This window comes from Harmonia axyridis, chromosome 3 (assembly GCF_914767665.1).
Source record: "Harmonia axyridis chromosome 3, icHarAxyr1.1, whole genome shotgun sequence".
Lineage (NCBI taxonomy): Eukaryota > Metazoa > Arthropoda > Insecta > Coleoptera > Coccinellidae > Harmonia > Harmonia axyridis.
The window spans coordinates 3,215,614-3,239,666 of NC_059503.1; the positions used below are offsets into that span (position 1 = coordinate 3,215,614).

A 24,053-nucleotide genomic window follows, 5' to 3' on the forward strand; every position below is an offset into this window, starting at 1 on the left:
TATGTGAGATTCCTTACTATTGTTCATCTTGCATACATTTAATTGAAAATGACCAAATTCTGAGTATTTAGGCGTTGGCTCTGTACATTTTTTGTTCTGTAGCTTGCGAGGAAAAGGATTGGTGTGGCTCCTCTTCAATTACCCTTCTCAACCAGCCCCCAACGCAAAACAAAAGAACAAAAGACATAATGAGTCACTTCTGATTCCAAAGAATTGCTGACTCGCCAACATAAAGATTAGGATTACGCATTTTCGTGTATTGAAACAGAGCCGGACATCGTCCTTCTAATTGAGATCTCAACCTTAACGGCATTATGCCTGTTTTACATTTCCTTACAGCGAATGATAAGTAGAGTGCTCGTCTAAATGAACGGCCATAACTCAAAGTTATGTGAACATTAATCCTATGACTGGTCCGGTAGAAGCAATGTCTTTCAGACGACCGTGTAAATTGGAATTGGATGTTGCATTCGAACAAGTCAATTTCGATATCGTGTTGGAATTCGAAATGCATCTAATTTGGAGGTTTTCGAGTCATCGTGCAGGTGGGTGTTTGTAGGTCGTTGAGTCAATTTCTACTATTTCGGATATGATGTTAGGAATCAATAAAATGGATTTTGTGTCGATGAAAGTTGATATGTTATGGGAAGATGTTTTTGGAGATGAAATGGTATTTTATAGAATACTAATTGACTGTAGATTCCATGAAACGATGGTCGATGGAACATTTGCAAGTCATAGCGGTTGCTTTAAAGCATGGGTGGGTGCCCCAAGGTTGTGTTCTTGATTCATAGGAAAATGAAATACATTTTTGCAATGCCTCGACTTATAATCCTTTTTGTATTCGCAAGAGATGAATCCTCCTTTCAAGATAAAAAATCTACACACGGAGCCAATTAAATGATCATTTTCATATCATTTGATGTAGGTTCCTATAGCACGTTTTCCCAAAAGGTTTCCATTCATCTCGATCATTCACATCTCACTGTTTTCTAATGATAAATTAAATCTGACGAAGATTACATGAGTACCTCCAACAAAAGGTTTGTGGAAGAATCAATTCCATTCCAGCTGGTTATGCTTGAATGGGCGAGGTTGTTATATTAGTTCTTTCTGGTTGTTGAATCTAGGTCAAAATGAATGTTTTTACTTTTGATCTCTAGATTCTTAAACACTTCCAACGAGCTTGGTAGCCGTGATCGTCTAGTGGTTAGGACCCTACGTTGTGGCCGTAGTAACCCAGGTTCGAATCCTGGTCACGGCACAAGCTCAATTTTTTTGGATAATGAATTATTTCTGCCGTTATTTGGTTATTGATGATAACTTTTAGAATTTAGATTGGTTATTATTCTACCGTCTGACGAGGAGCATTATTTTGTACCGTATTATTTTTGTAGAATTGTTTGTCTTTGTACTGAATTGTTTTCAGAAAGAAGTTGTTATCGAATATCAAGTGGCGTAATTCCAACTCGTAGTTATATGTGCCGAAATTCGAACAAAACTTCATAATAAGGAATCTCTAAGAGCTAGGACTGAACCATGAGGAACGCCAACAAGATCAGTATAAAATATGAAACTACCTATTAGTTTCGACTTTTTTCTTTCCGGCAATGCAGAAGAGTGCATGAAACCGCACCTTATTACGCTTTGGTGGTCTTGTTAGAGATTGGACACCTGAGATGGTCAGAACTGGGTCAGAACACTTTTGATTCAATGTTTACACTAGTTATTTCAACAAGCTCTACAGCCGTGATCGTCTAGTGGTTAGGACCCTACGTTGTGGCCGTAGTAACCCAGGTTCGAATCCTGGTCACGGCAAGAACTCATTTTTTTTATCAACTGCACCACCTTTTACGATCTGCCTCAATTCAGTAAATTTCTAGACTGAACCTTGTGGAACTTCATTTAACGTTTTCAAGGCGTTTAGTATCTAGTGTTTACCTATGAGAACTCAGAGTTGGTTTATTATTTTCAATAATAGGATAATTGAAAAATGAATCTTGAACAGTTTTGAAGAATCAAAAAATTATATATAAATAATATCTATCCACACTATTACAGCTATTTCGTTCAGAAATTTATTATGATAATGCATTGATCTTTCAATCAAGTGAACATGATCGATAAGTTACAAAGGCAAAAGATAAAGTTCTCAAAGTTTTTGAAAATTCATTATTCATTTCTACAGTAATTGACAGAGCATAGAATAATGAAAATTCAAACCTATAATGCTATCGTTATACTGAACAAAATATCTGCAACAGCTCGGCCTCAGGTTCGATTCTGAAGTGGTTGAATGCTTTTTTTTCGTTTCACAGGCTGCTTCTAATTGAATTATCCTTGTGTTTGGAAAAAAATTAACCATTTTGTAAAATTTTTCCAATTTTGTCACTCATTTAATTCTGAAACTCTAAGCGATAGCCAACTTAAACGATCTCAAATAAATCTCGATGTTGGCAACCCTTCCTCCCTCCCATAAAAACCCCATTTCAGCTCCGCCGTCCAGAGTACACTTTAATGTTATTTTTTTATCGCCTGATACGTCGCCTCGCTCCAAGGGTTCCCTTAATTTCTTGGAACCTGCCGATCCAATATTCAGCAACCTGACGCACACTGTATATAACTGCTCAATTCATATATGTGTGGGTGGTGTTCTCTATTGGCATATCGGTGTACTTTACGAGCCATAAGGCCGAATAATTTCGCGACTTATTTTATTGTCGTATCCGATCCAATATTTTATTGGCACCTATATCGGATTGCTCACCCCTGTGATATTGAGAGGTTGTTTTTCAAGCGTGGCACTCGATTTGAGGCTTTGATTGGGTCGCCCAAGGCGTTCGTGGTCTGGATACGGGGTATATCGGCTGAATTTTGAACTGTTATTGCTTTTGCTCAAGATAGAAGCTCTGAAGCAGTGCATTTTATTTTATTACCTTATATAAAGGGTGTTTTTTTTAGAGTTATAGAACTTTAAATTGCAATAAAACAACGATGGATTATTCGATTGACATTAATTTGATTTATCCGCAAGATGATCTTGTGGCATTACATTTTAAATATGATTTCTGGCATATGACCGCCACGGCTGGCTCGGATGTAGTCCAATCTGTACGTCCAATTTTCGATGACTTTTTCCAACATTTGAGGCCGTATATCGGCAATAACACGGCGAATGTTGTCTTCCAAATGGTCAAGGGTTTGTGGCTTATCCGCATAAACCAATGACTTTACATAGCCCCACAGAAAGTAGTCTAGCGGTGTTAAATCACAAGATCTTGGAGGCCAATTTACAGGTCCAAAACGTGAAATTAGACGGTCACCTAACGTGTCTTTCAATAAATCGATTGTGGCACGAGCTGTATGACATGTTGCGCCGTCTTGTTGGAACCACAGCTCCTGGACATCATGGTTGTTCAATTAAGGAATGAAAAAGTTAGTAATCATGGCTCTATACCGATCACCATTGACTGTAACGTTCTGGCCATCATCGTTTTTGAAGAAGTACGGACCAATGATTTCACCAGCCCATAAAGCGCACCAAACAGTCAGTTTTTCTGGATGTAACGGTGTTTCGACATACACTTGAGGATTAGCTTCACTCCAAATGCGGCAGTTTTGTTCGTTGACGTAGCCATTCAACCAGAAGTGCGTTTCATCGCTAAACAAAATGAAATGGACGTAGTGCGCGATACGTATTCCACACAGAACCATTATTTTCGAAATAAAATTGCACTATTTGCAAGTGTTGTACAGGCGTGAGTCTATTCATGATGAATTGCCAAACCAAACTGAGAATAAATCACCTGACAGCTGTTAAATCGGTCGCCATCTTGAACAGTAATGCCAACTTAAATTTATATACCTCGAAAAAAAACACTCATTATTATAAATAACATTTTTTTGTTATTGATGGGTGAATTATTCAAAAGCTTCTTACGTCGTATTATTGCTTTACTCTTTTTTTCTATCAACTTGAATTCTTCATTGTGGAATTTCAACTACATTTCATTTCATTAAAAAAAAATAAAATAAAAATTTTATAATTGAAACAGGATCCCGCAGGTTCGTCTCAACGAACAAAGTCATTACGTCCAGATTATCACAATACGGCGACTCCTCAAATGCACAATTCCGCAGGCCGACTGAGCAAGGCCCCCCTAGACTCTCTCGTCTCTAATTGGCTCCGCCGTCATGATTTCCTCAAGTTCTTGCCAGTCAAAGGCATTATGAAATATTGACGACTGGTTCTGTGGAAGTCTTTCATGGTTGAAACGAGCTCTATGAAAAGTTCAATCTACCGGCCCGTGTGCAACATAATCGAGTATAATTGGGATGAAAATGTTACTCGGCTTCCTCTCCCAGCCTCGCTGGCTGGAGATGCATTGTCGCGAAAATGTAGAGGAAATGGGGAAAATGAAGAGGAGAATCGATTAATTTCTGATGGGTTGATGCCACCTCCCTTCACGCCCCTGTCGGCCTCATTAGTCGAGATGAAAATTTAAATGCTACTCGGTGTCGGAGAATCGTTTCGGTCTTGTTTTGAACTAAGAATTTTTTTTGGGAAATTTGTGAGATTCTTTTCTCCATCTTTCACAAGAGCAGCGTTGGTCACGGTGAAGATGTGGATGGGTGACCGCTGGATAAGTTCACATTTTTGCTTGTTTGTTCAAGAGATGTCTAGTCTGACTATTTATTGCTCTCAATTTTCTGTAAGGAACAATGGAACGCCACTGAGATATTTTGAAGTAAAAAGCATTCTTGAATTGCTTGAATTTTTGACGAAAATCTCTTGGGTAATCTTTCTTCGGTACTTATGCAAAAAATGTAGCATCTTGACTTAAATACATTATCAAGAATTAGCTGACAATATTTAAATGAAAGAAATGAAAAATACAAAAAGAGGCATGACATACTTAAAAAAAAACATTACTTGTATACGCGTCAACGATGAACAAAAAAATTTCAATTGAATGTCAATAAATGCGCACTAACTACCTCTGGAAACCCACAAAATTTTATTCGAATATTTCAAATTGTCAATTAGATCATCACTATTACGCTCTGTATTCTAAAAAAGTTTCTGAATCTCAATGAAACGATATATTTCATGCAAAATAGATAAATTCGAATGTAGGATGTATCTGTTCGATGATTAGGTGCCAAACTCAGAGTGATAGACATAAATAGAGGAAGGATATGTGTAGGATGTTCCTCTTCGATGATTTGATGCCGATCTCAGAGTAATAAACATATATAGAGGGAGCATATGTCTTTTTCGGTAAGCAAATTTTGTCCCCAACATGAACTATCAAATTTGACATGAAGCGCGCGGAAATGAAAACATATCAGTGATACAATATTCCACTCAACTCGCGAGTTTCTCCACAAAGAACGCACTTCTTATGTACCATTGTAAATCAACGTTTCATATCAACTCAAAATATATTGAGATGAGTACCTGAATATATCAGAAATTAAGAAAACAAACTTCAAGCGCGCCAAACGACGTCAAACAAGCGATGACACTAGGAGAGCAAAAGTTGCCAAACTTTGGATTTCAGCAGGTAGATTCAGAAAATAATAAATATTCTGCTTATTATAAATTTGACAATTAGGAAAAATATCGGATTCCAAATATTGAAATTTGCATATTTAATCGCGAATCACTCAAATAAATATATTTCATTCAATATTATGTACATTCATAACGATATGGTAAAATTATGGATTTCAAAATATATCACAATCCATGATCTTACCATGTTGGGAACGTGTAAAAAATTGTGTATACTTCCTCTATCTACGTTTATTACTTTATGTATTCTATAAATGAATACAAATTTGAAGAAGCGTCATTTACTTGTCATAATGAAAGGTGTTCAACTATAGCTATATCTATAATCTACTACTATTTCTTCACAATCAACCATCCTAGTAGACGTCAAATTCGATGGAGTTCTCACCCTTCAGGAATATGTTGAATGAGCTGCCATCTATTTGTTTGTCTCGGGAGCTCCCAAACCACCGTGTAGCATCTCGCTGACGAAAGCATCACCATAAATCTAAGAATTATTAGAACCACCTAGTCGTCGAGGATTTCCATATACCCACATTAGAAAGACGCATTCTGAATTCACGACCTCACGTAGACCATAACAATTTTTTTTACCGGTGCGGTTCTCCTTTATCTCCACGAGCTGTCGTCAAACGACGTAAATCATTTCTTAGAAGTGAAATGAGAGCATTATTTTTTGAATATCACCGCCAGAGATCTGTATGTAAAAAACAAAGAGGCACCAACCGTCATCCTTCTTGCTCCAAGAATCTGCATTGTTAGCGTATGATTTATATGGGTTTTTTCGAGGGAACGTACTTACTCCGCTTACTATCTACGGTTTTGATCTCGCACATGAGCTATATTCTGAGTGCAGCGATTTATTTCAGATGGATCTAGCTACTCTCACTTTCCTCGGTGGAGGTTGCCAAGTGGAAGGTCAACAGCAGGTACGGTTGAAAATTTTCATATCGAATAATCTGGACCTGGAATCTATATTTCAACCAGAGCAACCCACACAAACCCATTTAGTTGTTATTAATTTAATTCTATATGAATCTACAGAATGTGTATTAAGTAGATCTACCTACACAAACGAATTTTCACTCCAGAAAAGCTAATTGCTCCTATCTTAAATATTTTGTATTCTTCCTAATTTTTAAAGGTTTTGTCCATATTCAGACATCAACTACATAAGCGTACAACTTCCGCCATTTTTTTCTGGAATTCGAGACTTTATTGTAGGCTGTGTGCCGTTAATTGAAGCAAGTGATAGCCCGAGGGACCAACTCTCACAAGCAAACGCCGTTCAACATCTCTCGGCTTCAAATCGTACGGCACCCAATTTCCTTGTTTCTGAATAATTCCTATGACTTTCAGGCGTTTTGAATTGGCTTGTTACGTCATTCTCAATGATCCTGCCAATTTTTGTTGCGTTTAACACGAGTCTTGATCACGTTTTGCCTCTAATTTTGAATCTTCGAGAACCTTTTCTCTTCCTGGTCGTCAACGTCAAAAAAAATAGAAATCTTGAAGCGTTAAAACTATTCTCGTTACGTTCTTTCACTAATAGCTGCTTCACCCTAGGTATTCGAGAGCATTCGATGAGCTTCAGTCGCCGATTTCTTCATATCAAGGCAGAAAATGAAAACCTCCCGCAAATGACGAGAATTTGGCTCGTAAGCTGACATTTTCAATCGAGAATATCTTGTTGCAGACACAAATCGACGAATATTTCGATGGCATTATGTTTACAAAAACCAATCTTTATTGTATGACATCTACGATCAATTTATTTCGACTAATATTTACCGCTACAGCCATCTATTGATCCTAGTTCGTAGAGCCTTAATTAATATCCTACATTCCCAGTTGGTAGCCCTCCAATTTTTTATCGGGTTTTAATTAGTGAAACATTATTCCGTTTTTTGTGTGTACACAAACAGATACACCCCACAGATAAAACCCTGTTCAGAATGTTCTACACCCGAATATCTTCATCTGTACAGGTCGGTCACTTAACAAAAAATGTTGTAAAAACTTAATGACCTGATCCGAGTCTCCAAACGGCATTACGGACCCTTTTCCTACGCTCAATACTCGATTTCATTTATCGAGTAGCATATCAAAGACATTATTTCACACCTGTCTGGCTTGGAAATGAGAGTTCTCATGAAACAATGCCACCTCAGGTGTTGGAGAATGGTCTAATTGAAAACGGACCACCGTTGATTTATTTCATAACACGTCTGGGTAATCGAGTACTTTAATTAGTATCGAGCACAGGTGGAACTTTTTTTGAACGGTACAAAAACACCCTTAATAAGTAGATATTGTGTTGGAATGAATTTCAAGTAGTGGAACGTCTTCTTATTTTGTAGTTTATCCTAAGAAAGGACTCATACAAATGTACCATACTGCAGTCGACATTAGATGGTGTTCCCCAGGGTTCAGTCCCGATTCAAAAAATTTTTTTTCTTTCCATAAATGGCCGAATGACAGGTAAACCTTTTTATTCCTCTATAAGATAAAGGAATCTTTTATGAAAAAACTGAAAAAAAGCTCTGCCGTGACCAGGATTCGAACCTAGTTTTCTAAGGTCACAACGTAGGTCCCTCACCACTAGTGACTAGACGATGAATGTCTGATAGTTTAAGGACGCCTCAAATTAATTAATAATGCGTAAACAATTCGCTTGTAGAAAATTTTTAAGATTTTGGTTGAAAATTTATGATAATAACTACTTGCATTTGCATAATTCGTTATTCACCACGGTTTGGAGTTCCCCAAGGTTCAGTTTTGGTTCGAAATTTTCGCTTTTAATACTGATATTATTGTCTGCTGTATATCAGTAATGCATTTTTGTTTCCTACATAAAATATTGAAAAAAAGAGTAAAAAATTGTGCTCTTGCCGTGACCAGGATTCGAACCTGGGTTACTACGGCCACAACGTAGGGTCCTAACCACTAGACGATCACGGCTATAGAGCTGATTGAAGTTAAGAGTGTAATGATTGAATCAAAAATGTTAAGACCCAGTTCTGACCGTCTCAGGTGTCCAATCTCTATCTAGTCCACCAAAGCGTAACAATATTCAGTTTGGGCGCGGTTACGAGCTCTACTCGGTATTCGATTATTACCGAAAATGATGAATTGAAAATAATATTTTTGACACGTAATAAGAACCGGTTTTGAAGGATAAGTGGCACTCTATACCACTTAGAAGAGCGTTGGGGTATGTTTTAATTTTTCATTTCATTGGATTCGATGTTTTCACGTCCTTGAGTAAACTTGTTGAAGAAGCGTACGAAAGCTCCGAACTTCATTGCAGTACATTTCTAATTTTGTCTTGAAATTATCAAAAAATCTTCATTATTTGAAAAATTTACAACACTAACTTTGGTTCAATCTCTAGGTTCATTGTTTAGACATATTTTCATACCATTTTGGAGTTCCCCAAGGATCGGTCTCTCTCAGAAATTCTTTTTGTTTATGAACATTTCAGTTTTCTCTTCAATCTGATAAAAAATATTGAGCTCTTGCCGTGACCAGGATTCGAACCTGGGTTACTACGGCCACAACGTAGGGTCCTAACCACTAGACGATCACGGCTACTGAGCTCGTTGAACAGGTATGAGTGAGAGTAGTTACCTGTATATCGACTTAGTTCAACAAATCTTAAAGAACTCTCATACAACAACTTGATCACTCAAGCATAACCAATGGAAATTAGAATGGATATTGTCACCTCAGTCTATGGATTGTGAATCATCAAGACGAACTGAAGACTGATGGCGAGGTTAATTCATCTTGGTATTGGTCCAAAGGTTTTGTCAATTTAGTATTACTGAAATTAAATTCGGAAATTAAAAATATTCCAACCTAACATTGATGATATAAGGAATATTTTCTTTCACTTATTTCGACTTCGAAAACCATCACATACTCTGTCGAATTTGAAAACATTCTGAATTGCAATAAGTCTAGAGACTTCATAAAAAAAAACTCTTCAAACAACATCGGAAAACTCGTATAAAACGAAACATGATTAAAATATCCTTCGTTTTTCCGATGACCTACATCTCGAAATTATTCAGGACCACATACTCGGCCTTAAAATAATATTATCTTAATTTCTCAGGCAACCCTTTCCGTGTTTGTATAAGGCGTCGAAGTTCCCACACGTAAAGCGGTCGGTAAGGGCGGTTTCTGCCGGATTTCGATCGAATATGGTGATATTCTGTGGTGCAGATGAACGACTATCTATCGAAAACATTGCCACGTGGTCGACGACTTGTTTTCTCAGGCTGGCGTACTCCCTTTTGGCGGTATTGCCTAGGAATATATAAAATGTTGCTTTAGAGTTCTCCCTAATTCTATTTAGGGAGGCGAAGGAGAAATGGGATAGGCTTGAGGCAAATTTTACATGAAAGGATTCATCATTAACGAGTCATTATTTTACTCTACTTCTTTAGGTTTATTATTTTCAATAATATTTTTCTATTATATATTCTACAACTGAAGGTGTTCTCAATGATAATTATTTTTATCAGAATTATGCATGCATATGTTATCCACTTTCAACGTTTTTCTTCAATACTGACGTTTTTTCCCAGCAGGAATAAAAAAAGATGAAAATATCAGATTTTGAATGTATTGGCTCCATTCTGAAATCAGTTGTTCTCGATCACTTCTAGTGATGAATAGTTTTTCTTTCGTTTGTTTTTCTACACTCGATCGCTATGCAACGCGAAACACGCAATTTGACCCAAAAGGAATGTGCCGCCCAAGCGGTAGTTTTGTGAGGAGTAGGGTGGACATACACAAGAATTGCGGAAAGGTTTGGAGTTTCCCATACAAGTGTGTCCAGAATGTTGCAGCGATTCAGGGAGACAGGTATGAATGTCCGAAGAACAGGACAGGGTAGACCACGGGTAACAACTGCCATTCAAGAACGTTACTTGAGAGTTTCTTCGTTGAGACAACGGTTTGCAACCGCTCGCCTCCTTCAAAATCAGCTTGAGCAAACTCATGGGGTGCAAATTAGCACTCAGACAATAAGAAATCGTCTCAGAGAATATGATTTAAGGCCTCGTGTCGCGGCAAGAGGCCCAGCTCTTACCCCAGCCCATCGAAGGGCGCGTTTGGATTTTGCGAGAGAGCATGCCCGACAACGTAATCTAACCAAACTGGGTACAAAATTGCGTCTATATTCCTTCTATTCATGTTTATAACTCTATGGCGATAACCTATTGAACACATTTAACAGAAGAAATGTCAAAAAAGCATTTCAAATGCATCATTTCAATTGGAAAAGCCTTCTTGAGAATTAGAGGAGAAGTTCATTTTTCGTTTAACATTTCTATATATTAATTTCTTTAGAGAACCAAAAATACAGCAAAAAACCCAGTGCTGTGCTCAGAAACAAAAAACCGTCAAATTCAATCCTCGAAACACACGAGTACAACTCGAATACATTGTCCCAAAATTAAAAGCCACCGGAAACCACTTCAAAGACACCGACACTCAAAAAATCTCCCCGGATAGCGATGTAGCAATTCCACTTCGACAGAACCGTCGTTATTGCCTGTTTTCCAGCGTCCCTGCCAGGGAATTCGATACCCACCGTCTCTGTCGCTTTCAGAGGAAAGCCGCAACATGTTTGTGCTTTTCCATCGAAAGCTCTTCGGCTCTTTGCCGCGGCTTGTCGCTACACGAGACGCGTCGCATTTGAATTTATCCGATCGTATGAATGATTCAGATGCGGAGGAACCTTCGCGGGTCTTCCCGAGCTATCCCAGCGCCTGTTTATGGGTCAGCGGCACGGGCATTTGGCCGCCGCGAATGCGGAAAAGCTTTCAGGACGCTTCGTCGGATGGGAGCTTCATGGTAGCGCTTTGTGGGGATTGTCGGGATTAGGGATTTTTGTGTCGGCGGTCCTTGTTGAGGAATTTTCATATGTCTGTGAGCTTTTTGAGTGCTTGGTCCCTTGTGGCTATCGTTTCGATGCGATGTCGGTATTTTCTAAAGTGGTTGGGGGTGATGTTGAAGAATTCATGGTCAAAAGGAATTCTACATCTTCGTCAGAGAGAAAACACTTGTAATTTTCAGAGTACGTTGGAGTTCTAAATGCGCCAGCTAGAGTTGATCTCTTGTTTTATACCCTGACTAACAATTTCAAACCAGATCGTCTAGGTCTAGACTATCACTCCACTTTACTACTGCCTGGCTTGAAGTGTGCCTGTTGTATAGGCTACTTCTTGATTTTTGCAGAGATGTCTTTAAATGGCATCTGCATACTACAGAAGGTACTTATACTTGAAATACCCCGTCAGCAGACCAAATAATTCGAATCTAAGATCATGGCAGCTACATTTACTTCTTCCTGAGGATGCTGAAAATTCTACTAATCTTTTAGCGAACTCGAGACCGCTTGTTTTCTCTTATACTATCTCTTATTGCTGAGTGTCACTCCAGATCTGTTGTACTTCAGTGCTTTTTTTCAACCCCTCAGAAGAGTACAGGTTGAGCGATGTAAACCTTAATGCTCTTTGAATAAGTACTATGGCTTGTTCAATACCGCCAAGTACTCTGTAGCTTCTAGCCAATTGTCTGATACAGGTCAACGCCAACACCAACACCAACACCAGGTCAACGAAGAATCTAGGCCCGTTGCTCTACGTGAATTGACTCTGAATTCTTGTGAGTCCCTTTAAGATTCAAGACAGTCTTGAACACTCAATGTAGATTGTAGATCTAAGGAAGGTACATTGCACCACGACCTTATGGTCTATTGTGCTCCCCATCATGGCTCTTCTCCCCATAAGTTGTGGTACTTTACGCTCTCCAATTATTGAGTTCTAATGAACTCCAGTATGGCTTCAAGGAGGTTACTTCTTCACTTCCGCAAGTATGTTGACCAAAGCTTTTTTGTGGTGGCTAGCCATTTCGTCACCAGGTGATCCTGAGTTTCTCTGTTCTCTTCACAGAATGTGCACTCTTCCTTTCCTGCTAGATTCATTCTCATGAGGTGCTTACTGAGGAGCCAATACCCTGTAAGGAATCCAGTGAAGATGTGTAGCATATTTTTACTGGGATCCAAAGTTTGAAAGAAATCATTCGGATTGATCCAACTCAGGATGATACCACCCTAGTGTTTCTCTTTCGGTCTTTTCCTTCTCCTGAAACTCTTTCTTTTAGGTACATTTACCTATACCACAGAAAGATCTGTACCAACGAAAGGAATTTATTCTCCTTTTCTGGCAAGGGTGTTGACCTCTTCATTTCCTCTACTTCCCTAGTGATCAGAATCCCAGATTAAACAGACCTTGTTATGCTTGTTTATTTCCTTGAGTTTCTTTCGGCACTCTAATACCATCTTGGAATCGATGATGACTGAGCTCAATGCTTTGATTGCATTTAGACTGTCAGAATCGCTTTATCAAATTTTTGATAGTTTCTCACTAGGTTCATGGAACACACACACAAAGTTTGGGATTCTGATCGCAGTTGAAGGATTCTGACCCAAAGCATAGCTATGATTATCTAATTTAAAATGGATGACATGTTATCCAATTGGGTGAAGAAATCCACAGCATATCGAAGGTTTCTGTTTAAAATATAGGATTCCAAGATGAAAAACTGTCTCTTAAAGCTCACCACTTTTTAGGGAAGAAACAATTGAGGCGGGAAGTACAGTGGTTTCAAAAAAGTGTTTTCAAAAGAGGTGAGGAAAACCTTAATTGATATACCCACCTGAGATTATCTACTAACGATGCGTCATGCAAACTCCTATATGAACATAAAACCCTTAGAGTCAGATATACGTGCTAGGTCATTTTTCAAGTTCCTCAATTCGTAATCGGATACGAAATTTTACACGGGATGCTGTCAAATTTATGAAGCACTTGAACCCCGCGCCATCTGCCCCTATCTTCCTGCAGAGCTTCTGGTGGGAGATGGAACGGCAAACACCGTCTGAATATTGATACCGGATATTGAGTTATATTCCGTTCATTCCAGACGGTTCTAATAATTTAACCTCGTAATTCTGTTTCCCCCTTCTCGAATTGATACATTGGCTTTATATGTGATATAGGTCATAAATTTATTATTGTTTTGCCGTGCATTACGTCTGTAGAAATAAGGTGAATTATTGATGGAGTATGAGAAACAAAGCATCTGCATTAAAATTTTCATGGATGTCGTCAATCATCCTGTCAGTTTTTTCGTTTTGAGGGGGTATAAAGTTTTTAGAATTGAAGGAAACAAAGGGTACCAGAATCGAATAATTTGAGGGCTAAAGGTGAATATATTCAATCTAGATACTCAAAATTATCTGGAGAACGTTTAAGATTTTTTAATTTTATTTTTTCACCCAATGATTTTAAAACTTCAATGTTGCTGCATAGTTTTTAAAAGACCCTAGCTTCAATCCACAAATCTTAAAAGATTAAATTAGGAACTTGCAGATCCAAATTCACAGAGTTGTGCTACAATGAGGTGTGGTTTATCTGCCACTCACTGTCCAACATGAATATTTTAAACTCTGCTGCTATTCTGGAACGTTTCTTTCTCGTTACAAACAGTTTTGCGGACTCGAAACCGGAATAAAGTATGCTTTGTTTTGAGTTACGTGGCTGGTGTCAGTTTTTGATAGGGACAAACTGGAAATGCGGTTTTTCTTGGAGGGTTAAGCCTGGTAAAATTAATTGGAACTGGTTTTGAATTCGGCGTTGTGGTCGATTTGGAATTCATATTCGAAGTGAGCTGCTTCATTGTGGTGCAGTTTGCCCGTCATTTTTAACACAGTTCCGTGGATATTTGATGTCCAGTATTTTTGTTACCTTGCTTTCAGAAACATGACATTTGAATCTCTGTAATTTGAAGAGAAGAGCACGAATTCAACTGAAGGGTTAGATTCACTAAAAATAGTATTTATTTCCATTTGATTTTTCGTTCCTTCCCTTCAGAATATTTATGTGGAAACACTGTATAAATGAAAATATATTTCTTGAAGTTCTATTTTATAATGTTCCCTCTATAATGTCAAATGCTTAAAATGATCGAAATAAAAAAACATTTAAATCTTGAATTTTCATATTTCTTTTGCTTTAATCATGATAAAGAAATCTTTTGCCATTCCTCACAAAATTATGATACAGTTTGTGTTCTACTCCCTGTATTTATATACATATCATTATTTTTGTTTTTTTCTTAATTGAAATTTTTTGTGAAACAAAAAAAATAATAAGACTCAAAATAAAATTAGCACTTTTGTAATTATATATCGACCTCGTTCCACATGTGGAAATAAAACATATCTAACGATGATTCTACAAACCGTATCCACTTTAAATAATTGGACCAAATGACAACATAATCGCACACACATGTTCGAAAGTTTCGGCAGTAGCAATCATTTGTTTTCAATTGAGAAGTTCTTGTATAATTGTGGCGGTCACGAGATCTGCATCGCGATCCAGTTGAAAATGACAAAATTGGAGGAATTACGGCCAATTTGCTTCATTAATTTCTCGGAATTCGGGATAATAGGTATTGTAGAAAAAATTGATTTGAATATTGGTCGATTTGTGTCATTCAGTTAGTGTGTCTCGTCAGAAATATTAAGTTGATTTTTCTGTAGATCGCAGATGTTTGGTCCTTCGAGATTCATTCGATTTATTTCCGAGCGCTCGTTCTCCGAAAAGATCATTTTGTCTCGATGTTTGTGATTTTTGAATTTTGAGTCGGGAATGGTTTCAACATATGAGGGATGAATCCGTCTTCAAATTACATTCTATCAGTCCTTTCACCCGTCTGTTGAACAGAAAGACCTAGAAACTTCAAATTTTCCGATGAAAATTGAATCTCGAACATAGTCAGAATTCAACAAGCAATTCCGTTGAAATAACTTTTCAAAATTTTGTTATCCTGTTAATTTGAAAAATGTGGATTCGATCGGAATGAAGATTTGCACTTGATGAGTATAATGACAATTTAAAGCCTGGAGCAGACGAGTCGCATAACTAGAACTAGACAATTAGAGAAGAATGTCTACCAAATATTATCAAATATATCAAGTTGGAATTGGTAGGTTTTTATAGAAAAAAAAAATTGAATCAAGTTGGAATTTAAGTTCTGTAATACACTGAATTGTGGAAAATTCCTCCCCTTGAAGTGATTCACACAGTCGGGTGTCGAAAAAGATATCCAGGATAGGGGAAACAGCGCATATCCCTTCTAAATAAAATCTACATCAAGAAGGCATTACATGAGGTAGGTGTTAGGAAGGAGTGCATAGAGATCGCTATTCATTTTCGAATTAGCGAAGTGGTTTTATATTTGCATACAATGATACTATTGTATCATTTTATTGATTGATTCGATTATGTAGATCACGAAAATGCTTGCAGTTGGGTGATCATTATTACAGAAATTAGAGGTAAAAATCTGAAATTCTGGAATCTGGACGTGAGCTAATCCCTTGAAACCTCAGTATGTTTCAGATCGTAAAAACCTTGAGCCCTACGAAGAATCGGTGAGCGGTGCCAGAATTGACGATCTCTGATTAGCCGAATTTCGATATCACCTGAAAAACCTTTTGTCGAAAAATTTTCGTAATATCGAGTTATCCACAGATCGAGCACTATTGATTCACCCTCTATAGTAGCTGTGGTTTCCACAAAAAGGAACGTTGGTTGATTAGAAGCTGTCAGCCAGTCTCGAATCCTGCATCTGAAAGCCGGCAATAATCGAGTTTTCCGCCGAACAAACGACTCCTTACGATCATTATTTCGAATAATAATCGGAACCGTCAGAAGCCTGCAACAGCGGCCTCTATCGCACAAATCAAATCGAGTCTGGCAGTTATTTCTCAGCTGAATGGAAACCGAATATTGAACCGTATTCATACTAAACTGCACATGAAGTCTGTAGTGAACCGAATTATCCTGTTTAATTAGAGCAAATATCTGTGTCTTGTAATCGGTTGGTTTGGTCGATATCTAAACATGCAAAATTGGATCTGCACAATGAGAGCTGGCAGGTGCTGAAGGAAGGTCTGAATTGGGGACTCCTCGCCTCGGCTCAATGGAGCTATTCAGAGTGCAGTCAGAGGGTGGTCTGGTCTGAATTCGGCTTCGCCAAATTGGGAAATTCGGAATAGAGATTTTATTCCTTCATATATGAATCCGAATAAGATTTTAAATAGTTATTTATGATAAAGGTGCAGAAGGTATTAATATTTTCCACGGGTTTCGAGTTTTTGAATGAGTGTTAGAATGATTTTTCTGTACGAATATTATACATGATAGTGCTTCATAATTTGTGTAATAGCATATAATAATAAGGATATATTAGCTGTACAAGTTTGCTTCAGCCGTTTTGCAATAGATGGCTGTAGTAATAAGTGGTAGTCGAAATAAATATATCGTAGATGTCATACAATAAGCTTAGGTTTCGAAAATATAATCGAAATATGAGTCGATTCGTGTCTGCATCATAAAATTATTCAATTCTAAAGAAATGGCAGAATGAACGGATTTTTCACAAAATTAGAGAAATTCAATTGCAACATTGCAAATTTCACATTAAAACTTATTATTTTATACGAAATTGTATTTTGAGAAATCAGAACGTAGCCGTGATGTATTGCCTCATAGAATTGACAGAATCATTGTCGAGATGAGTGTTCAACATTTCCCCAAACCTCTTCTGCCGTAAACGAGCCGTCCCTGTTTGTTCTGCGTGGAAGCAACTGTATTCTCGGTAAGGATCTAGATCCCCGCTTTGTATGCAAATATAAAACCACTTCCCTAATTCGCAAATGAATAGCGATCTCTATGCACTCCTTCCTAACACCTACCTCATGTAATGCCTTCTTGATGTAGATTTTATTTAGAAGGGATATGCGCTGTTTCCCCTATCCTGGATATCTTTTTCGACGCCCAACTGTGTGAATCATTTCAAGTGGGGGAATTTTCCTCAATTCGGTGTATTACAGAACTTGAATTCCAACTTGATTTGATTTTTTTCTTCTATAAAAACCTACCAATTCCAACTTGATGTATTTTAGAAAATTGAAGAGAAATAAAAGTTCCTTCATGGGACTATTGTATCATTTTATTGATTGATTCGATTATGTAGATCACGAAAATGCTTTCAGTTGGGTGATCAGTTCATTATTACTGAAATTAGAGGTAGAGGTAGAGGTTTTTCGAGAAAAAAATTTATGGGTATGGAAAATTTTACGAAAATTTTCGGACAAAAAATTGTTCAGGTGAGATCGAAATTCGGCAAATCAGGGATTATCAATTTTGGCATCGCTAACCGATTCTCCGTAGAACTCCCGGTTTTGAGGAAATTTGAACTCGAAATTTGGGAAAAAATTGATATTGCCTACAAAAAACGTTATATCTCCTGAATATTCGTCACAGATCCCTCAAATACAAACGTTTTTCGATTATCAAGTTACGATCTAAAACATACTGAGGTTTCAAGGGCGTAGCTTTTACGTCCAGGTGAAGTTGCAGCCTCGGGAATATTATCAAGTTTTTTCTCGAAATTTTCAGGCTGGCACGAAATCAAAGTTGTTCACGATGGTCTGAATTGCATTCAGCTAATTCAAATGAGATCTATTATAGAAATAAAAGTGATTCCAGAGCTTCTTGTACCTTTGGCAGACCTGGTTGAAGAATTAACAATCTAATTCGGGCATACTTATGTGACTATTTCTAGCTCGAGAAAAAACGTTGGAATCATCCATATTTCAAATCTGTTGAGAATTTCACGAACCATAAAGGAATCACTCCAATCGATAATCAGTTACCGCCTCCCAGAGTGTAACGGCTCCCCGCAAACTTCACTCCTCCCACGCAAAAACTTCGTCAGACTTCTTCATTATCGTTCCCAATTATAGCGGCACAAAGAGAGGGAGACGACTGGAAATTTGTAGCCTCCGGACCTCAGATAACATTGTCCCTTAGTTGAAAATTGCCTCTGGTTTCGACCAGATCTATTGTAATTTCAAAGAGACTGTTATTGCAAGAGATTAGGCTCATACCGTACATGTCTCATTACGTCAGCGCAGTGAGCTAGGCGAATGGTGGATTGTTGCGCTGCATGAAATTGATAATCTGCCACAGAACACGACTGTTCTTTTTCTACATCCGTCATACGACTGAACTTGATGGCCTGTACAATATATGTCGGCTTCGGTCTTTGGGTAATGATCACTGCACAAATTCTATTTGTTTCGTTGGAATGGACTTCAATTATAACTTGAGACCTCAAGTGGAACCTTTCGCTGCTTTTCTTGATAATTGATGGCACTAGTGCCTTCAATACGATGCACTTGTGCTGAGGAAAGTCTTTCGGATTAAGACATAGAGAATCTTTAGTTGAGGAAAAGATAGAAATCTAACTTTTTTTGGAGTTATAAAGGGTGTTTTTTTAAGAGCTATAGAACTTAAAATTGCAATAAAACAACGATGGATTATTCGATTGACATGAATTTTATTTATCCGCAAGATAATCTTGTGGCATTACATTTTAAATATGATTTCTGGCATATGACCGCCACGGCTGGCTCGGATGTAGTCCAATCTGGACGTCCAATTTTCGATGACTTTTTCCAACATTTGTGGGCGTATATCGGCAATAACACGGCGAATGTTGTCTTCCAAAGGGTCAAGGGTTTGTGGGTTATCCGTATAGACCAATGACTTTACATAGCCCCACAGAAAGTTGTCCAGCGGTGTTAAATCACAAGATCTTGGAGGCCAATTCACAGGTCCAAAACGTGAAATTAGGCGGTCACCAAACGTGTCTTTCAATAAATCGATTGTGGCACCAGATGTGTGACATGTTGCGCTGTCTTGTTGGGGCCACAGCTCCTGGACATCATGGTTGTTCATTTCAGGAATGAAAAAGTTAGTAATCATGGCTCTATACCGAACACCATTGACTGTAACGTTCTGGCCATCATCGTTTTTGAAGAAGTACGGACCAATGATTCCACCAGCTCATAAAGCGCACCAAACAGTCAGTTTTTCTGGATGTAACGGTGTTTTGACATACACTTTAGGATTAGCTTCACTCCAAATGCGGCAGTTTTGTTTGTTGACGTAGCCAACAACGAGTAATCTACAGTAGCATGAATTTCCCCACGAGATTTGACTTCCGCAAAACCATAACCAAACAAAGCAATACTCCCAAACTCCCATCGGACCACCTTCTTACAACCCTCAGCGATATAGAAAATCCTTTTACCAATCCAAACAACTCAGCGCATCTCGATAATGGCGCTGAACACACGGCGTTAAAGGAAGCGCGCTCCTATCTTTATTAATTTACCCAAGAACATCCTTTACGTAAAGTGCGAAAGAAATAACATTAAAACCCGTCTCGGATGGCCTTTTCTGCTTTATTGAATCTGGAATGGGCGCCCCGCGCGGCAATTGCAGAAGTTAAGGAAATAAAAGCAAATTGTCTGTGCCTGGGATAATGGGCCTGGATTAAATTAGGCGAAATCCTGGGCGCACGAAAAAAATATATTGGTCCATCCGTTTTTATCTCACTTCGGGACGTCGGCGGCGTCGAGACCTTCTGGTGCGTGGAGTCGTTGGGATGTTTTTAATGGACGTTGTGACATCGGAGTGGAGGGGGCCCGGGAAGATCTCATCTCTTCCGGGTTGGAAAATTATTAGAAAAAAGTTATTCAGCCTATGTCATTGTTGGTAAGTTTTTGGTTTACTATAGGGTGTTTTTTTTTTAGGTATATAACTTTAAGTTGGCAGTACTGTTCAAGATGGCGACCGATTTAACAGCTGTCAAGTGATTTATTCTCAGTTTGGTTTGGCAATTCATCATGAATAGACTCACGCCTGAACAACGCTTGCAAATAGTGCAATTCTATTTCGAAAATAATGGTTCTGTGCGGAATACGTATCGCGCTCTACGTCCATTTTATTTTGTTTAGCGATGAAGCGCACTTCTGGTTGAATGGCTACGTCAACAAACAAAACTGCCGCATTTGGAGTGAAGCTAATCCTCAAGTGTATGTCGAAACACCGATACATCCAGAAAAACTGACTGTTTGGTGCGCTTTATGGGCTGGTGGAATCATTGGTCCGTACTTCTTCAAAAACGATGATGGCCAGAACATTACGGTCAATGGTGATCGTTATAGAGCCTTGATTACTAACTTTTTCATTCCTGAATTGAACAACCATGATGTCCAAGAGCTGTGGTTCCAACAAGACGGCGCAACATGTCACACATCTCGTGCCACAATCGATTTAGTGAAAGGCACGTTTGGTGACCGCCTAATTTCACGTTTTGGACCTGTGAATTGGCCTCCAAGATCTTGTGATTTAACTCCGCTAGACTACTTTCTGTGGGGCTGTGTAAAGTCATTGGTCTATGCGGATAAGCCACAAACCCTTGACCATTTGAAAGACAACAGTATCCGTGTTATTGCCGATATACGGTTACAAATGTTGGAAAAAGTAATCGAAAATTGGACGTCCAGATTGGACTACATCCGAGCCAGCCGTGGCGGTCATATGACAGAAATCATATTTAAAATGTAATGCCACAAGATTATCTTGCGGATGAATAAAATTCATGTCAATCGAATAATCCATCGTTGTTTTATTGGAATTTAAAGTTCTATAGCTCTAAAAAAAAACACCCTTTATTAGGTATAATCAAATACACTGACCAATTATTTTTGATTACCTGAAAGAAAAATAAATTGACTCCGGTGCTTAGGTACCCACTAAAAATCTCAGAAGCAACAGCAAAACCCGAACCTGCTGCCGTGAACTGAATATCAAATATCAAATTACCTACGTTTAATATTAATATAATTCTTAACATTACCCCATCCCACTGAATTAACGCCAAAAATTTCATATCTCCCGGTGTAAGTCCTCATTCGAATTTACGCCAAACGTATAAATTGCCACCCTTAACTGCATTTTTATTCGAACATAACTCAAATAACAGTCCTTAATCGCAAAAATATCTCTATAAATTTCCCCTGGTTCTTCATCGGTTCATCAAAATTCCGAATTCATGTTTTTACAGAGGTCGTAATAACGAATAATTTCTGGAATTATTCCCAACAGAAACGTTTAATAACATGCCAGTGGATGGACAAATAGCAGGGTAGATAAAGAAAGACCCCACGAAGAGAGTTGAATAACTGACAATCAAGTATTCACTGGGTCGATTATAGGAATCGCTCAAACAATAAAAGTGAATAAATGGCTTGACTTAATGTTTTTATAACACGTGGAATCGGCAATTTTAATTTAGTGTCTGTGGCTTTCTTCGGCTCCTTCTGATTTACATTATTTTATATGTGGAATATTAAAAAGGGCGCAAGAATTCCCTTTTATATTGGGCAGACTGATCTTCTTGGACGCCGTTCTTAATGTAATGTAAATTTTTGTCAGCATCTGCTTCGTAATTTCAACGTGGTTTGGATCATTTCAATGTCCACATTTCAGTCTAGACAGAAAATTATAGTGATTCGTTTAATTCAACGGAAAATCTGGAAATTCTTTTCTGAAATGATAGGTTCTGTCTTCAATGTGCAGCTTACAGATTTCGTTATGAGGCGACAGGCCACAATTTAGTCATCTGTAGTGTTTTTTGTGATAATTTCATTTATTAGAATTTGAAATTAATTTTTCATCAGGAAAATCGAATTTTCCGACATATTGCTTTTTGAGAATCAAGGCGAAATCGAATATTCCATATAGCCTACTTTTTTGTTAATTAATTCATTATTCTTTATTTTTTTTGGAAGAATTTAAAAAAAATTATTCTGTAAGTATTAAAAAACTGAGTACCTATTACACTATACAACTAAAAATTCAATCCATTATAATAACCCACTGAATATGTATAAATCTCCTTGGAAATTTGATCTCTTATTTTCATGACAAAATTCAAATGATTCGAAAAATAATATTTTGTACAAACAAATGCTTTCGTAGGGATTATAGGGATGCATATAATATACACCCTTAAGGGCCGTCAGTAAAGCATTATTGCACAACAGGTCCCATGGTGTAATGGTTAGCACTCTGGACTCTGAATCCAGCGATCCGAGTTCAAATCTCGGTGGGACCTTCCTTTTTTTTCGGTTCATTTAGATAATATCTATTTTGGATAATCATTACTGTAGACTTACCATTTCCAGTTTTGTCTGTCTAAAAACCATTGTATACAGAGTGTTCGCCGGAAAATTGTTCGAGTTTTTTCTTCAGAAAGCATTCTCTTTGTGTGATGAATATGATCGAACATTCAAAACCAAGCCAGAACAATCACTAATGAAAACATCTCTGCTTGAACAGAGGTGGGACCTCATAAATAATATATTTGTTTTTTTTCTCGTCCCCGTCTTACCAATTTGAGCTTCTCATGCCTCTGTGGAAAGTCAGAGTCATTGCCCCACCCTGTGTAAATCACATGCGTCCAAATACAACAAACCCGGTGGCATTGTGAGATGGTAGATGATGGTGTTTTTCATACGTTAGACGTAGGCGTACACTCTACCTAATGTTATTCTAAGCGGTATAAATTACCACAGAGGAAGAATATTGTTACAAGTGGCACCTATCGCCGCATTACAATGAGCGATGGGGATAGGCGACGTCAACAGTCGAAAGTACAGTGGCGTACAAATTTTTTTACAATCGAAAAAATGGTTGACTCCTAAGGGCCGCAGTCCAACTGCCAGGAGAGAAATTTTCTGAATCAGAGGTTAATTTTCTACCATTAATGAATTAACAATTGAACTACTGTGCCGTTGATGAAAAGTGACGAATTTTAAATAAAAACTACCTCCAATAAGACCTTTCATTTTGAATTGCCTGGTATTTGGCCAGGTGTCACTCTCTCGACACTTGAAAATTAAAAACTACGACATTACTAAAAATGAAATGATACAAACATCAACAACACATTGAAATTGTCAGAAATCCACTACAAAAATGCTCAAAATTTCGAAGTTACAGTTCGCTAACTAAAACTGAAGCACCTTTGGGTCATCGTGAAGTAACTTTTCGGCTGATGGAGAAATTTGAGCGGTTCGACAAGTTAGTGATGTGGAGAATCGAAACCATGTGCGTCGCTCAAGAAAAACTAAGAATATTGCTGCTGTAGCCTATAGTATTGGCGAAAACCCAGGTTTACCGATTCGTCGATCTTGAATATTAGTATTTCTATAGCCGGAATTGAAAGATATTGATAAGGACAACGTTTATTTTTAACAACATGGCACTACGTACCATACAAGCAACGTAACAATCGCAATTTTGCAAGAAAAGTTTCTCGAAGAGATGATCACAAGTGGCCACGATGATCTTGTGATTCAACAACTTCAGACTTCATGCTTGGTGCTAGGTAAAAGCTAAGGTCTATGCTCCACAATCGATTAAAGACCTTAAAGATGAAATTCGTGAAGTTATCGAAGACATAC

The 24,053-nt window shown here is 37.9% G+C and overlaps 5 non-coding genes across 5 annotated transcripts; 3 read left to right on the forward strand and 2 right to left on the reverse strand.

The window, feature by feature from the left end:
• The first annotated feature begins 1,192 nt into the window (after window positions 1–1,192).
• On the forward strand, window positions 1,193–1,264 carry Trnah-gug. Its single transcript has one exon. It is a non-coding gene; the product is annotated as a tRNA-His (tRNA).
• A 482-nt stretch (window positions 1,265–1,746) lies between these two features.
• Window positions 1,747–1,818, forward strand: Trnah-gug. The gene has a single exon. It is a non-coding gene; the product is annotated as a tRNA-His (tRNA).
• Window positions 1,819–8,467: 6,649 nt separating this feature from the next.
• Window positions 8,468–8,539, reverse strand: Trnah-gug. The gene has a single exon. It is a non-coding gene; the product is annotated as a tRNA-His (tRNA).
• A 558-nt stretch (window positions 8,540–9,097) lies between these two features.
• Window positions 9,098–9,169, reverse strand: Trnah-gug. Its single transcript has one exon. It is a non-coding gene; the product is annotated as a tRNA-His (tRNA).
• Window positions 9,170–22,630: 13,461 nt separating this feature from the next.
• Trnaq-cug lies at window positions 22,631–22,702 on the forward strand. Its single transcript has one exon. It is a non-coding gene; the product is annotated as a tRNA-Gln (tRNA).
• The last annotated feature ends 1,351 nt before the right edge of the window (window positions 22,703–24,053 follow it).